Source organism: Cervus canadensis, chromosome X (assembly GCF_019320065.1).
Source record: "Cervus canadensis isolate Bull #8, Minnesota chromosome X, ASM1932006v1, whole genome shotgun sequence".
NCBI lineage: Eukaryota > Metazoa > Chordata > Mammalia > Artiodactyla > Cervidae > Cervus > Cervus canadensis.
The window spans coordinates 53376334-53393019 of NC_057419.1; the positions used below are offsets into that span (position 1 = coordinate 53376334).

The 16686-nt window shown below is 41.5% G+C and overlaps 1 long non-coding RNA gene across 1 annotated transcript; it reads left to right on the top strand.

Moving 5' to 3' along the window:
• Window positions 1-5845: 5845 nt before the first annotated feature.
• Window positions 5846-11961, top strand: LOC122435007. Its single transcript, XR_006267528.1, has 6 exons — window positions 5846-6159; window positions 6324-6556; window positions 7469-7548; window positions 8043-8181; window positions 8586-8711; window positions 11849-11961. It is a non-coding gene; the product is annotated as an uncharacterized LOC122435007 (long non-coding RNA).
• Window positions 11962-16686: the final 4725 nt, after the last annotated feature.

Genomic DNA, 16686 nt, shown 5'->3' on the forward strand with positions numbered 1-16686 from the left:
GAGAGAGAGAAAAAAAAATGTCTGACACTTGCAGCCTATTTCCTCCATTTGGAGACCCCTCGCCTTCCTGCCTGTTATCCTCTCATTCCCCCCTTTTCTTTTAGGAGAATTATGTTGCCTCGGGAAAGGGGCATCAGTCTCATTCCATAACTGCTTCCAATTATGGAAGCAGTATGATAAGGGGCATTGTCCCTAAATTGATGAGGCAACATATTCTCCTAACCCTCATACTGAGGGTCTCTGATCCAGGAGCTCCAAGTAGTAGTTAGAGGAAGCTGCAGGAGTCACAAGAGTTTGAGCAACCATTTGTAACTTAAAAGTCTTCACGCAACTAGAATCAAATCCAGCTACACAAGTTACAGTTGCAGGGAGCAAACAGCAAAAACAGAACAAACAGAATTATTGTAATTCAGATAGTTCTCCACCATAGGGAACTAGTTAACATCTCCCAAAGTGAGGCAATTGAGGCTGCAGGAGTATCCATAGCCTGAATCATCTTATTCCTGTGTTTAGTAAAATGAGTAACGTTAGTGCTCATATCAGGTGTATATGTACAGCACTGGGTATGAATAATGGCACAAGTTCCTCCTCGTGCAGCTGTCAGAATATCTAAGGCCAATCTGTTTTGTAAAACCACCTTTCGAATTTGTGCTTGTTTGGCATTAAGAGCTGAAATAGCTTTTTGAGAATCTTGTAATGCCCGTTGAGTAAAATTAGTCAAAGCATCCACTCGTAGCATAACATCTGTGGTTCCCAGAGAGGGAACAAACACTGCAGCCAAATAATCACACCAGTGAAATACAGACCTTGCCCACCGAGTTTTAAGGTGGGGCAAATTAGCAGGCTTTTCTGGAAGCTCTGAAAATATGAAGCCATGAGTAAAAGCTAGACCTAGGGTGCATCTCCCTATCCAGCCAGGGGGAAGCCATGCCCATAGGTAAGAGCCACATATCCAATAGGCCCATTTGGAGCAAGCCAGCGTGACTGAGATATCCAGCCCCAATTAGTGCCTGGCCAGGCAAAGGGAGGACCTGAACTGGGGTTGGAAAATATGGGAATGATTAACTTGCATATTTCCTGAGGCAAAAATCCCAATTGTTTCCAATCATTATAATTAAGTTGTTGGCTAACTTCTGGGGATGGCTCTATTTGTTCCCAGCATATAGGGACAGTAGATATTAGACGTCCTTTTTCAGGAGTTCGCCACATAACCTTGTATCATCCGTATTTGATAAACGTCAGGTAAAAAGCCACTAGATCTAGACCCATTTACCTTATGTGTAGCGAAATAGTCATTAAACCAAGACAATGTATAATCAAAATGAAAAGTCACGTTATGTCCATAGTTAAAGTACAAAGTGTTGCACCAGTCCATCTTAGGGTTGTTAGATGTCATCAGATGAAGACGAGGCATCACATATGATTGTTGTCGAATGTATTTGCAGACTTGGAGAAAGTCTTTTCCTTGAAGTGGAGATGTCCCCCATGGGCAGCCTTCCACTGATGAAGAGGGGAGTGCTCCACTGATCCAGCAGTTAGACCGATTGTGGGATGCAGCATAGGAGGGAGCCCAGGACAGGAAGGCATTGTCTTGAGGATCAAACGGCAGACTCAGGATCTTTGGAGTCAGCAGAAGTACACTCACATAGATTATCAGGCCCATCTGAAAAGTACAAAGTCAGAGCATAGAAAGTAAAGACGTAAAATGATGTCATTTAGTTCTGGTCAGGATGCCACCTCTTAACTCCAGTGTGATGCACCAACAAATGAATTCCTGGCACTTTGACAGCTGTGGGAGAAGAAAGAATAACCTGGTAAGGGCCTTCCCAGAGGGGTTCGAGGGATGGGCCCCCAGAGACCAGTGTTGTTATGAGGACCTCGGTTCCTGGCTCAAAGAGAGGCTTGCTTGACTCAGAGGCTGGGTCAGGAGTCGTCTCCCAGAGTTCTGTTAATGCCGGTTGAAAAGCTGAGAGCTGAGTTACATAACTAGTCAATTCCAAGGCTTCAGGGTCTATAATGATGTCTGTGTCTAAGAAAGGCTTTCCATATATACATTCAGAGGGAGACAGTCCCTCCTTTTTTGGGACAGTTCGAGCCCTCATTAAAGCTTTGGGTAGGACTTTAATCCAATTGTCCTGCATCTCTTGAGTTACTTTGATAACTTAAGATGTCTTTTGATAACATCATTAGCTTTTTCAACCTTTCCCGAGGATTGGGGTCTCCAGGAACAGTGTAAGTGATATTCTATTCCTAGAGCTTTAGACACCCCCTGAGTTACAGCAGCTTTAAAGGCGGAGCCATTGTCACTCTGAAGGCTCCGTGGCAGCCCAAACCTGGGGAAAATTTCATGGATTAAAATCTTTATAATCTCCTTAGCTTGTTCACTACGACAGGGGAAATCCTCAGTCCATCCAGTAAAAGTATCCACCCAAGCTTGTAAGCAAGAATATCCATTAGCTTTTGGCACATGAGTAAAATCAATTTCCCAGTTCTCTCCAGAATACTTTGCACTTCATTGTAATCCAGATTTTGCTAGCTTTTTAGTCTTTGGGTTATGTTTCTGGAAAACCTCACACCTTTTGATAATGTTCTTTAAAGTTTTCATTACATTTTTACCTTCAAACAAATGAGAAGCCATTTGGTAAGTACTGTCTACAACTAAATGAAAACTCTGGTGTAAACCCTTAAGAATTTTCCACTGAGCATTTTCAGGAATTATTAATCGTCCATCCTCAGACTGTAACCATCCGTTATCAGTAATCTTTGCTCCTCTTTTCTCATATATTTCTAATTCTTCCTCAGTATATTGTGGTTTTTCCTGTTCCACAGGACCTGTCCAGATCAAAGGCAGACGTCTGCAGTGAAGGGGTTTCATAAAGTGCCACTTTTCTGGCTTGACAGTCAGCTAACTGATTACCTTCTGCTACTTTACTCCCATCCCTGCTGTGCCCTTTGAAATGCATAACAGCTACTTCTTTAGGACAATATATAGCAGTTAAAAATCTCTCGATCTCTCTGAAATGCTTAATAGGTTCTCCTGTTGCTGTTTTAAACTGTCCTTCTTTCCATATTGCAGCATGAGCATGTAAAGTCAAATAAGCATACTTAGATTCAGTGTAGATATTTACCCGCTGCCCTTTGCTTAACTCTAGAGCTCGGGTCAGAGCCACAAGCTCTGCTAACTGACCACTGGTTCCCTGGGGGAGAGATTTTGCTTCTAAACCCTGTTCAGCAGTCACCATGGCATAACCTGCTTTACGACCAGCATCAGGGTCTTTTCCTGTGAGTTGGCTCTTCCCATCAGGTGGCCAAAGTATTGGAATTTCAGCTTCAGCATTGGTCCTTCCAGTGAATATTCACAGTTGGTTTCCTTTAGGATTGGCTGTTTTGATATCCTGGCTGTCCGAGGGATTCTCAAGTGTCTTCTCCAGCACCAGAAACCAAAAGCGTCAATTCTTTGTCGCTCAGCCTTCTTAATGATCAAACTCACACATCTGTACACAACTACTGAAAAAGCCATAGTTTGTCAACAAAGTGATGTCTCTGCTTTATACTATGCTGTCTAGGTTTGACATAGGCTTCCCTGGTAGCTCAGTGGTAAAGAATTCTCCTGCATGGGTGGACCTACGACTGATTCTTGTTGATGTTTGACAGAAAACAACAAAATTCTGTAAAGCAATTATCCTTCAATGAAAAAATAAATCAAGTGGCAAAAGAAAAAGAATCCCCCTGCAATGCACGGGATGCAGGAGACATGGGTTTCACCCCTGGATTGGGAAGATCCCCTACCATGCCCCATGGGCAGAGGGCATGGCAACCCACTAAAGTACTCTTACCTGGAGAATCCCATGGACAGAGGCACCTGGCAGGCCACAGTCCATGGGGTCATAGTCAGACCTGACTAAGGCAATGAGCATGCATGCATGCTACCTTTGTCATAGCTGTACTTCCAAGGATCAAATGTCTTAATTTCATGGCAGCAATCACCATCCACAGTGATTTTGGAGCCCCCAAAATTAAATCTGTCACTGCATCCACTTCCTCCCTTCTGTTTTCCATGAAATGATAAGACTGGATGGCATAATCTTATGTTTTTGAATGCTGAGTTTTAAGTCAGCCTTTTCACCTCCTCTTTCACCTGCATCAAGAGGTTCTTTAGTTCCTCTTTAGTTTCTACCATTAGAGTGGTATGATATGCACATCTGAGCTTGTTGATATTTCTGCCAGCAATCTTGATTCCAGCTTGCGAGACATCCAGCCCAGGATTTCCCATGATGTGCTCTGCATGTAAGTTGAATAAGCAGTGACAATATACAGCCTTGTCTTACTCCTTTCCCAATTTTGAACCAGTCCATTGTTCCATGTCTTATTCTAACTGTAGCTTCTTAGCCCTCATACAGGTTCCTCAGGAGACAGGTCAGCTAATCTGGTACTCTCATCTCTAAGAATTTTACAGTTTGTTGTGATCGACAAAGTCAGAGGCCTTGAGGTAGTCTAGTGAATGAAGCAGAAGTAGATGTGTTTCTGGAATTCCCTTGCTTTCTCCATGATCTGAGGAATGTTGCAATTTGATCTCTTGTTTCTCTGCCTCTTCAAACCCAACTTGTATATCCGGAAGTTCTCATTCCATATACTGTTGAAGCCTAGCTTGAAGGAGTTTACTAACCAGGAGGCTTCCGAAATATGGGGCAATCTAAGCTTGAGAAATTGGAGGGTGTGAATGAAGCCCAATAAGAGAGACAAGAAGAGGATTCTCTAATTTGCATGTTGTTAGCAAGCTGGGCAAGGGCTAGACCATACCTTCAAGTTCTTGTGTAGGACAGTAGCCTTTATCTAGAAAGTCATAAACAGTTTTGCAACTGTAAGAGAGGGAGGGAGAGGGCGGGGGGTGGGAGACAGACACCCTGAGTGGATGTGAGAGACCATTAGAAGGGGGTTGACAATTAAATGAGGGAGGCTTCGGACCACAGCAGATGTGGTGCACATGGGAAAACATAGACGTATTAGATATTTTCAAAGTATATTGGGCAGAACTCAGCAAGAATATGGACTTGAGCTGAAGGAGAGGGAATTGTAAACATGGTTAAAATCAAGTTTCTGTGTCCTGTCACAAGAATACAAAGGTGGAATGGGGAATCCTGGAAGTTGGCCAGGTCTGGGAAAAATTCCAAATAAGATTTTTATGTTTATGAGCTCATGATCTAGATGGATATGATAACCAATATTTAAATATGTAAAATCTCCTTTTCCTTTAAAAAAGTGAGAAGTGTTGAGATATAATTTATATATGATAGAAGTCAATGGTTTAATGCATTACAGTTTGTCGAGTTTTGACATATGCATACCATCGTGTAAATGCTACCACAGTAAAAATATAGAAAATGTTCCACTGATTCGAAAATGCTCCCTTGGGCTATTTGCCATCAGACTCCTTCCTCCACTCCTATACACCGGCAACCACAGATATATTTCTGTGCCTATACTTGTGCCTTTTCCAGGAATCCATTGACATGAAATCATATAATACATAGCTTTCTGTGTCTGACATCTCTCATTGGCACAGCTGAGATGCATCCTTGCTGTTGCATGCATTAGTAGTTCCTTTTTAAGTGACTGTGTAGTATTCTTTTGTACGAGTGTATGCTTTTGTTTTTCTTTCATCTGTATACCAGTTGTTGAATAGCTGGGCTGTTTCTAGGTTTGGCTATTAGGAGTACATGAGTAGAATATTTGAGTAAAGGTCCTTGTGTGAGCATGTTTTCCTTTCTCTTGGGTAAAATTAAAACTCCTAGTAAGTATGAAAATTCCCACTATATAGAATAAGAAGAAGAATGTGCTACTGGAGAAGAGTGAAGAACTAGCTACAGAAGGAATGAAAAGGCTAAGCCAAAGTGGAAACAACACCCAGTTGTGGATGTGTCTGGTGGTGAAAGTAAAGTCTGATGCTAAAAGAACAATACTGTATAGGAACCAGAGGTATATTCAGAGAAATCAGTTACCAGTTCAGAGATTTAAATGTGCAGTGCTCCAAGCAAAAAATGGAAACAGAGGTATGCATTTATGTATTTATTCCATGGAAATGAGTAAAGCCATTGCAAGCATGATGGAAAACCCAGAAGCAGAGAAAGAAATGGTTCATCAAAGCATGTATAAAAACAGGTATTAAAAACCTTAATATCTATTTCTGTCATGAGTGTCTTCCCGGGACACATTCTCCACTAAGGGTAACCTGGGACTACCTATCACCAGAGTTAGTGGATGCATAAGAAAGATTGCCCTGGAAGGAAAAGAAATAGTCTTGAAGCCCTTTTCTCATCCACCAGAACCCTGCGGTTCCAGGACTCCACCTGAGTGGCGGGAAAACCTCAACCTGCACTGCACACGCCCAAGTCAGGGAGCATGCGCAGTGTGTGTGCGCGCGCACGCGCGCACCCCTTGCTGCGCATGCGCCTTGGTACTCATACGCCTTCCTGAGCGCATTCTGTGAGAACCGTTGGGCGTGAGACGGGTGTGTTTATTCAGTCCCGGTTCTTTCTCACTACTTGAGACTCACCAGGTAGGTTCACAGATCTGTCTTGTCTGGAGTTTAAATGTGCGTGCGTGTGAGGGGGAGCCAGCGAGTTTCGGGCGAGTCGGGCAGTGCCATCTGGGGCCTTTGAGGAGGAAGGCCCTCGAGGTCACCATCTTTCTCCTCACAGGTGTCGCGACGCCGTAGTTCTTATCCTGGTGGCTGGAGAGGAAGGGCGGTGGGCAGAGGAGGGCAGGGGGTCAGATGACAGTGGGGGGAGACTTGGGGGTGCTGTTTGAGATATCTGGCTCATTGGGGCCCGGGAACTGACGACAGAGCACAGAATCTGGGGCCGGCAGTGGGACCTGGGCAGGGGGCAGGGTGGGCGATTAAGGAAAGGCCTAGAAAGCGGACTGCGGTGGGGTTGTGACCTTATCGCGGGTTTTGTGGTAAGATGCCAAGAGGGAAGTGGACCGGTATGCTCTGTATGCAGACTCACCTCAGCCACAGACGCTGAGAAAATCGCCATAGTCAGGCTGTAAAGACTGAGCCTTTTTTCGTGTTCCAACTGAATTCCAAGGGAGTTGGGGAAAATAGGTCTGGTGAATGGGAGTGGGACAAGAGCAATAGTCCTGAATTTTTAAATTCCTAGCAGTATTTCACTAACTATCTTCATGATGGAGAATTCTGTTGTGAAGTCAAACTTGCTCACAACAATTCTCTGTCTTCCTGTGTACGTTAAGGTGATTTCTCTGCCAGCTTAGTGAAGATACAGATGGCTTTGCAAACAACTGTATTTGGTGTAAATGGAATGCATGTACACTCATACTTAACCGGAGTTTTCTTTTGAACGTATTTTCACACTTTTGAAACATAGTAAGTCAACATATGGTCATAAAAGTGATCAAATGTAGCTGTGCTCTTAAATACAATATCTAAATCACAATATTCTACTTTCAGGGAGAAATATGAGTGGGCAAGTGGCATCAACATTGGGACCTACAGATCAAGATTCCTCCCAGCTGGATGAACCTGTGGTTGTGAGTACCTTAGCATTTGATAGTTTCTATTAGGGAGTCCCTGGGCACATTTCCAGGGAATTTACATTTGAGAAAATGATGTTAAGTAATGCAGATGCAGTGATAAAGGACTTCCATGCTGATAAAGGGTGACAGTTTGTCTTAGGAAGGAACACTGATCCAGATATATTACAGTCTGGTGTTGCCTGGATGAGTATACCGTGAAATTCCCTGGAAATGTGTCCAGTGACTCCCTCCTCCTGCTTATTAACAACAGATTGCATACTTCCATCCTAGCATAGATTTAAATAGCTTCCGAAGTCTTTCTGGGTAACTCTTATGGGAGCTAACTCTTCTCTTTGGGAAGCATAACTTTATTAAAAGTAAGTACATAGAATTGTGTTGGGAAAACGTTGTTAGGTTTGCTTATGATTAGATATATCTGTATGTTATGTATATTTATGCTGTTAGATGTATTAATAAAAAAAGTTTTATTTGCATGCACACTCCACTAGGACCAGCAGCCCAGTGTTGAGCAACCTCAACAAGAGGAAGCACCAGCTGAGAATCAGGATATCACACCTGGAAAGGAGGAAGTCAATGGAGAGGATCCAGTGAATCATGATGAAGAGAAGGAGAAGGATGCCCCTGGAGGTAAAGTGTATGTGTGCATCATGTCTTAAGACATAACCAGTAAGAGGAGGAAAGGAAACATTAGAAAAGGACTTCAGACAGTTCCTAAAAAACTGAGGAGAGTATAGTTTGCAGGTTAGTGTGGTCGCTCAAATGTTCCCATGTTTTCAAGACAAAGAGAAGGGGGCAACTGAGTTGTCTGAGGACAGCCCTGGGAAAGGAAAATGGTCATAACATCTGGAAAATTCTGCTTTCCTTTTTCTCCAGCAAAACATTCCTGGAATAATGCTCCTGAGGTTTTTATTCATCACATTTTTACCAAACTAGCCCAAGGCTTTAATTCATAACACTGAGGGGATCAATATTATCATTCCCTTGTTTATAGTGTATGCTTTACAGCTGAATTGATACATTTTTTTTTAAAGATTCTGACCTGGAAACTGATCTCCAGGAATTGGCTTTGGCAAAGACTGGGGGTCAAGGCGGAGATGGTCCCGATGTCGAGGAGGAGATTGCATCAAATACAGAGCCTGTTGAAATGCCAGAAGCAGGTATGTCATCCATTCAGAAAGTAATTTATGTGGTTTCTGTTTTTCCAGAATATTATATCTTTAATAATATAGAGGGAAAATTACTATTATTTTAATAACAGAGTTCACATATTCTTTGAAAGGTAGTTCAGACCCCAGATGCCTGAGTGCCTGACTTACAGACTTGCAAATAAAGAAACAGACAGGATCAAAGCCATATCGAATTGAAAAGAGGAAACTGTTTCCTTCTCTTGAGTATAAGTACTTTAACCAACAGCTAATAATTTTCAGGTTCTTTTATAATTTCTGCTTGTAACAAATATGGAATGCATTTGTAATAAATATCAGTTTATATGAAATATGCTCAGGCATTCAAGTAGGTTCTAGTACCAGCTTTAACATAATGTGTGTGATTCTGTGAAATCCCTTAACTTCTAAACTCAACTTTACTCATGTAAGTTGTGAATTCAGAACAGATACACTACAGTGCTCATTTTTCAATGCTAATTTTTGCATTCTCTGGTTCTCTTCGATGGAATGCATACAAGAATACTGTTTTCCATGATTTATTTATCATAAAATAGCATCTTGAGTCAAATTATAACAGGGGAATTGAGATTTCATTTTCTGATGGGGAACACATGTACACCTGTGTCTGATTCATGATGATATATGGCAAAAACCACGACAATATTGTAAAGTAATTAGCCTCCAATTAAAATAAATAAATAAACTTTTGTTTAAAAGAGAAAATGAGCCAACATTCTGCTTGATGTTTTTTAAATTCTCTCAAATTCTGAATTCTCTAGCTCTTAAAAAGCAGTTGCATTTTAAATCCTTTCCCCAGTGAAGCATGAAATGACTGAACAATGAAATGGCAAAAGATAGTCTAGTTTCCTGTGTCTGGCTGATCAAGTTGAGAGAGTGAATGTAGTCAGTGATATTCAAGGCAGGTGTGAGTAAGATACACATGCTAAGCACACTACCTGCCCTCACGTTTGGTCTGTTTTTTTGGGGGGGTTGCTTATTTTGGAGAAGGAAATGGCAACCCACTCCAGTATTCTTGCCTGGAGAATCCCATGGAAGGAGGAGCCTGGCAGGCTACAATCCACGGGGTCGCAAAGAGTCGGACACGACTGAGCGACTTCACTTCACTTGCTTATTTTAATTGGAGGATAATTATTTTGCAATACTGTGATGGTTTTTGATGATGGTTTTTGCCATACATCCCACTGTCACTCTTAAAGAACTAATAAAAATCTGAGCCTCATGATATAATCATCTCTAACCATATCAAATATGTTATTTTTCCTCTTTGATGTAACAGTTTAAAAAGTTTTGAAGGTCAAAGTCTGTAACTCTAGTTCTTCCCACGTAATCAACTTAGTACCTTACACATACGTGTTTTCCGAATTGCTGACAATTAATTGCATGGTTCCGATTTTAAAGGAAGAACTTCATAGTTAGGGAAGAATTTACTGTGTATTAGGCTTCTAAAAATTTTCACTTTACATTTTTGTTCCATTCCATTAGAACATTTAGACGAAAATAGCACTTCCAGACTACCTCCAAGTACTACAGAACATGATTAAAATGTTCTCATAGAAAAATCTTCACCCTAAATATGTGTGGTACTTGAAAAGACCAATACATAAATTACAAAGTACATAAATATAAAATCCTACATCCAATATAAAAGGTAAGAGAAAGAGCAACAGAAGAAACCGAAGGGAAAAAGAAAAAGATACTTAATTAAAGACAGGTATCAATTGTTAGGAAGAAGAAAATAAATTCAACTAATAAATAAAGACAATGTACGTAATTTTTTAACACACACATATATATATATATATATTTTAAATATTCTTTTCCATTGTGATTTATCACAGGAGATTGGACATAGTTCCCTGTGCGGTATAGTAGGATCTTGTTGTTTATCCATTCTGAGTGTAATAGTTTGTATCTGCCAACCCCAAATTCCCAGTCCATTCCTCTCAGTTTACATAACTGTGAAGAAAATGGACAAAGCCCAAGCACACATAACAAGAAATGTGAACAAGACACTTAACAGTTAGTATATTACAGAATTAAAAGAGTATAATCTGGAACTCAGATATTTTCAGAATATTGATGAAATGGCTAATAAGATAGAAAAACAAATATCATTTTGCATACCCCACAGTAACTAAATAACTAAACATCACAGATCCCGTGAATGAACTTTTGAAATCGGTCAGAGTTGTCTCTCACAAACCATTATCCTTTAGAAACAAGGAAAAATATCTTCTTTTCCAGACTTTCTTTCTGTCTTCCTACTTGCTTTCCTGTCTCACGCATACTCCCTCTTGCTCTCCCTTTTCTTCTCTTCTCTCCTTTTTTTCTTTCCTTTTTTGGTGTGGCTGTGCGAAACAGTCCTATTTCTGCTTCACATGTTGATGTCACCATGTCGCCAGTGATAGTAATGACTTAAAATTAGTGTCACCATCTAATCTATTATACCAACTGGAATGCTTTCCAGGGTAAAAAGAAACATTTAGAATTATACGAGGGCCACAAGGAAAGGGGGGGGCAAATGTTGAACCAACTTAAAACAACCATATCAGGGATTAACTAAAACAAATGAAAATTTCTATACTTTTCCACAGTAGAGAAGAAACAAATGTAATACTGGCCTTTTTATTTGCTTCACTTAAGCAGTAACAGAGGTAACAACTATTTAGCTATCCTATATTCAGAATATTATTTCAAATCAATACATGTAAATGATACTTTTGGGGGACGTTTTTGTTTCATTTTTTGTGTATTTTGTTTTCCTTAGGGTGTTGTTTGTTGTTAGATATTTTACTGAATGTGTACACAGTTTTGCCTTCTACTGAAAACTACATTCTGATAGGTTCCATTGATTTCATTTGTTCTGAACTCAGTGTCCTTGTTTTCTTGTATAACTAGGAAGAGTAGTGTGTTTTTAAAAATACTCATAATGTGCCTGAAAAGTCTATACAATTTCTAGAGAGGATGAACTGAAGGTAAGCCAAAGGGTTGCCCTTAGTGTTCTTGCTTTAGTCCAATTTATAGAACTACAACTGCAGTGAACTTTGTATACCTCTCCTCTCATCGAAATAAAGTTCTGCTAAGTAAGTTTAATGTTTATATTACAGGTGAAGGGGAACCATTTGCTTGAAAGAAGATAAACTGAAACCATCTATGCTGTTCTTATGCTGTTTATTTGACTGTTAAAGTTCTGTCAATAAAGTTTCATTTTCTACTTGCACATTTTTTGTTAACTTTTCCCTGGATATTTAATGTTATTGAAACTTCATGGTTTGTGATTTTTATTGTCTAGTTGAGGATGTATGTAGAGATAGAATGTTTGTATATAGACTTTCTGTCCACCAATTCCTCTAACTATGCATATTAATTCCACAAATTTAGATCTAGATTGTTTTTGCTTTTCAAAATATACTATTATATTTGATATCAACAATTTCTACTGGCTTAAACCTTAAACCTTTCCTCATTTTGCAGCATTGAACAAATCTAGCCAGAATAGTCTTGACTAAAACAGGTGATAATCGGCATTTTTCCTGATAGGAATTGAAAAATCTTCTCCATTTCAACCTGTTTACATTGCTTTTTTGTAGATACACTTTATCAGAGTAAGTTCCATTCTATTCCTAGCTTGCTGTCTTAAATATAGATTAATGTTCATCAAACACTTACAATGCATCAATTGTGATGATCCCAGAATTGTTTTCCTTCCATTTTTCTATTACTGTGGCGAATTGCATTGGTAACCTTATACATGTAAACCACCCTTGCACTTCTAGGGTTAACAAAATTTGGTCATAACATATTCTTAGGTGAAATCTACATGTTAATACATACCCATACATATATATATACCACACATAAAAAATTCATAAAAGCCTTCGGTCTTCTCTTGAATATATGGGTTTACAAAATGTGCCACCCAGATCTCATATGGTCCCTGATGAAATCATTGACAGAGAAACATTTTTTAATACTTAATATACTTGTATTGTCCTATAGAGAAATGAAATGCCAAAGCCATTGATAAAGGTTCTAGGGAGACAGAGAATAAAAACTGCTGTCAAATTCCATGGCAAATGCCACAGCGTCTCTTTCACACACTTCTGACTTGCCTTCCAAGTTTTTTTGGGTACAGGGAGAGAGCAACCACAAACGTCTTTTCTTTTCCATGACATCCTCCATTGGCTTGATAGTCACCAGATCTCAGACGCCCTCCAGCTGTGCTGTGTCTGTGTGTGTTAGTCACACAGTTGTGTCTGACTCTTTGCAACCCCACAAACTGTAGCCCGCCAGGCTTCTCTGTCCATGGAATTCTCCAGGCAAGAATACTGGAGTGGATTGCCATTCCCTTCTCTAGAGGATCTTCCCAACCCAGGGATCTAAGCCTGGTCTCCTGCATCACAGGCAGATTCTTTACCGTTAGAGGTACAGGGAAGTCTTCCAGCTGTCTGATTTCTCCCTTATATCCTTATTATTACATAATAACAAAATGCTTACGTCTCTGAGCCCGCATCTGTATCCTCATGCACCAAAAAATATATTTATGCAACAAACGACCTATTCAGAATGCACTCTGCTTAGGGACTAAGCGGGGAATATAAATAGCAGCTGTTGTGCCCTTACAGAGGTGTGAAAATCCAGGTCCAAAAGGACTGAAAATGGGAGGTAACAATGGTAAAGATAAAGAATCCACCTGCAGGGTTGGAGACCTGGGTTCGATCCCTGGGTTGGAAAGATCCCCTGGAGGAGGGCATAGCAACCCACTCCAGTATTCTTGCCTGAAGAATCCCCATGGATAGAGGTGCCTGACGGGCTACAGTCCATGGGTCGCAAAGAGTCGGACACGACTGAGCGACTCGGCACAGCACGTGACATAATTAAGAGTCTGGATACTGGCTCTGACACAGTGTGTGTGAAGGTGAGAAAGGTATTTACATCCTTTGGATCCGCTTCCCTATTTCAAAATGGAAATTACAAGTTTACACTAAATATTCGTTATGAAGAATAAACAAGATAACATGTGAAATAAGCATTCCTTTGCAAATGGATTTGGCTTATTCTACTCCAGTTTTCATTTAAACTTTCAAAATTGTTAGTTTCATTTACCTTTACAACTACAATTCTCTCAAGTGATACAGATACTGAATTTTAAGTAGACTATAAGACTAACTTTTAAAATGAATCGCACTTCAGAAACATATTTTGTCTAAATAAATATATTGACTCAATAGCGGTGCAGCTGGTATCAGACATAGTATCCATTCTAAGGTTGGTTTGTAAATGAGGACTGACAAGGCTACCCTAAGTCATAGTATGTAGTGAAAACTATGATCCTTGCTGTGTGTGATGAGAAAGAAAATAAGCTGATATTCTGGTCATGCAACATCACACAACTCAACACCAGACTCTGTCACGTAGTCAGGCAGCCAGTCCCTAAGTAACACTGCAGGGGCTACAGGACCACACAGTGTACCAATGAGTTGTTAGTTTGTCACCTTCTACGGGCTTGGCCAGTAAGGAGACAATGAACCCGAATGGATTCAGATTCTAACTGACAGACAGTGCAGAAGCAATATGCCCCTGGTGTCAGTTGCCTTGTCCCTAGTCCCAAGGTTTGACACTGAATTGGAAGGCCTCAGTAACAGGCACTGCAGGTGGTGGGTCTCTGCCGGGAAGGAGCCCACAGCTGTGCCCTATGGACTGAGCAGCTCTGTAGTCCACAGGTGTACTCTCAGCTGGGGCTAGGGAGAGCACCCTATGTTCAGCCGAAACCTGAGGTGGGTGAGTAGCAACTTTGTGTCACCTCCAGCTGGAAAAGGAGGCAGGTGAGAAATGGCCTCATAGTAGTTCTTCATCAGGCTGCTTATCTCTCCTTGCTACAAGAGCAATCAGTAGATTCTCTGCCAGGATTCAAGTCAGCCTGCAGTTTAGCCTTGCCTATGTAGCCTAAGTGGGAACATGCAAGGTCACCAGGCCACCAAGACAGAGCCACACCCCTACAGTGTCTGGAACAAGACACAAGGCTTTATGTATGGTGCTACAAATATGACACCTATATACTGACTCCTACATGGAGGAGATGCTTTTCCTGTCAGTCATTAAAAATATCCCTTCATTTAGTACACACACATTGATTACTAGCATGTTTCAGGACCTATCTGCAATGCTTGCAATAACAAGACCAGTGATGTGAGGTGGATGATGGGAATATCACACTGGTGGACCAGACAGACACATAAACAGAAAAGAAGTGCAAGGGAGATACACAGGGAGTGGACCTAAGGGGAGGGGGGGACACAGTGAGTGGGGTGGCCAAGAAGCAGGAGGAAAGCTAGAAGATGAGGTTCATTGTAAGAGTGAAAGAGGTTATATATAACACAGTCGTATTTGACCCAGGCTGTGGATGAGAGTCACAACCTCCCCTGCATCACTGCCCCTTTTGAGGGTGATGTCTGGGAGTCTACAGATTCTGAAGGGAAAGGAGAAAGAAAATACATAGTGCAGGGGGTACATGCACCCGCCTGATAGAGATGCAGGTGCAGGTTGTTACAGTAACCAGGTGGAGATGAGCAGAGTTGGATTCGGTGACTCAAGGATGAAATGTGGAAGTGAATGTAAAGGGAGAAAACACATTGAGAGGGGTAAACAGCTCCAACTCCCATTTCTGTAGCAGGGGAGGTTCTCCATTACTGTTGTGAGAAGGCTCCCTGGTCTGAGCTCTGGGAGGGAGTGATGAGCATTCTAAGGACCCACATCAAACCTAAGCAGGGGGTGCTGAGTGTGTGAAGAGATAAGTCTCAGCTTTCACCACTGACAGACACAGAAAGCTTCTTAGCCCCACTGAGAATGGGGCCGTGGCATCTTAGGGAAGCTCAAAGGGAAGGTGGAGGTGGTGGTGGTTGTTCAGTCGCTCAGTCGTGTCCGACTATTTACGACCCCATGACCTGCAGCACGCCAGGCTCCTCTGTCCTACACTATCTCCCTGAGTTTGATCAAATTAATGTCCATTGTGTTGGGCGATGGTATCTAATCATCTCACCCTCTGTCGCCCCCTTCTCCTCTTTCCTTCGATCTTTTTGCATCAGGGTCTTTCCCAAGGAGACAGCTATTTGCACCAGGTGGCCAAAGTATTGCAGCTTCAGCATCAGTCCTTCCAGTGAATATTCAGAGTTCATTTCCTTTAGGATTGGCGGGTTTGTTCTCCTTGCTGTCCAAGGGATTCGCAAGGCTCATCTCTAGCACCACAATTTGAAAGCATCAAGTCTTTGGCACTCAGCCTTCTTCATGATCCAACTCACACATCTGTACATCACTACTGGAAAAACCATAGTTTTGACTCTACAGACCTTTGTCAGCAAAGTGATGTCTCTGCTTTTTAATATGTTGTCTAGGTTTGTCATCGGCCTCCCCAGGGGCTCAGCGGTGAAGAATCTGTCTGTAATGCAGAACACTTAGGAGATATGGGTTCAATCCCTGGGTCAGGAAGATATCCTGGAGGAGGGCATAGCAACCCACTCCAGTATTCTCGTCCGGACAATCCCCTGGACAGAGGAGCCTGGCAGGCCCCGGTCCATGGGGTCGTAAAGAGCCAGACACTACTGAAGTGCCTGAGAATGCGTGCAATCTAGGTTTGTCATCGCTTTCCTACCAAGGAGCAAGTGTCTTTTAATTTCGTGGCTGAAATCACCATTTGCAGTGATTTTGGAGATCAAGAAAATGAAATCTGTCACTGCTTCCACTTCCCCCCCTTCTATTTGCCATGAAGTGATAGGACCAGATGCCATGATCTTTGTTTTCTAAATGTTGAGTTTTAAGCCAGTTTTTTCACTCTCCTCTTTCACCCTTATCTAAAGGTTCTTTAGTTGCTCTTCCCTTTCTGCCATTGGAGTGGAATCATCTGTGTATATGTGTATCTGAGCTTCTCGGTACTTCTCCCAGCAATCTT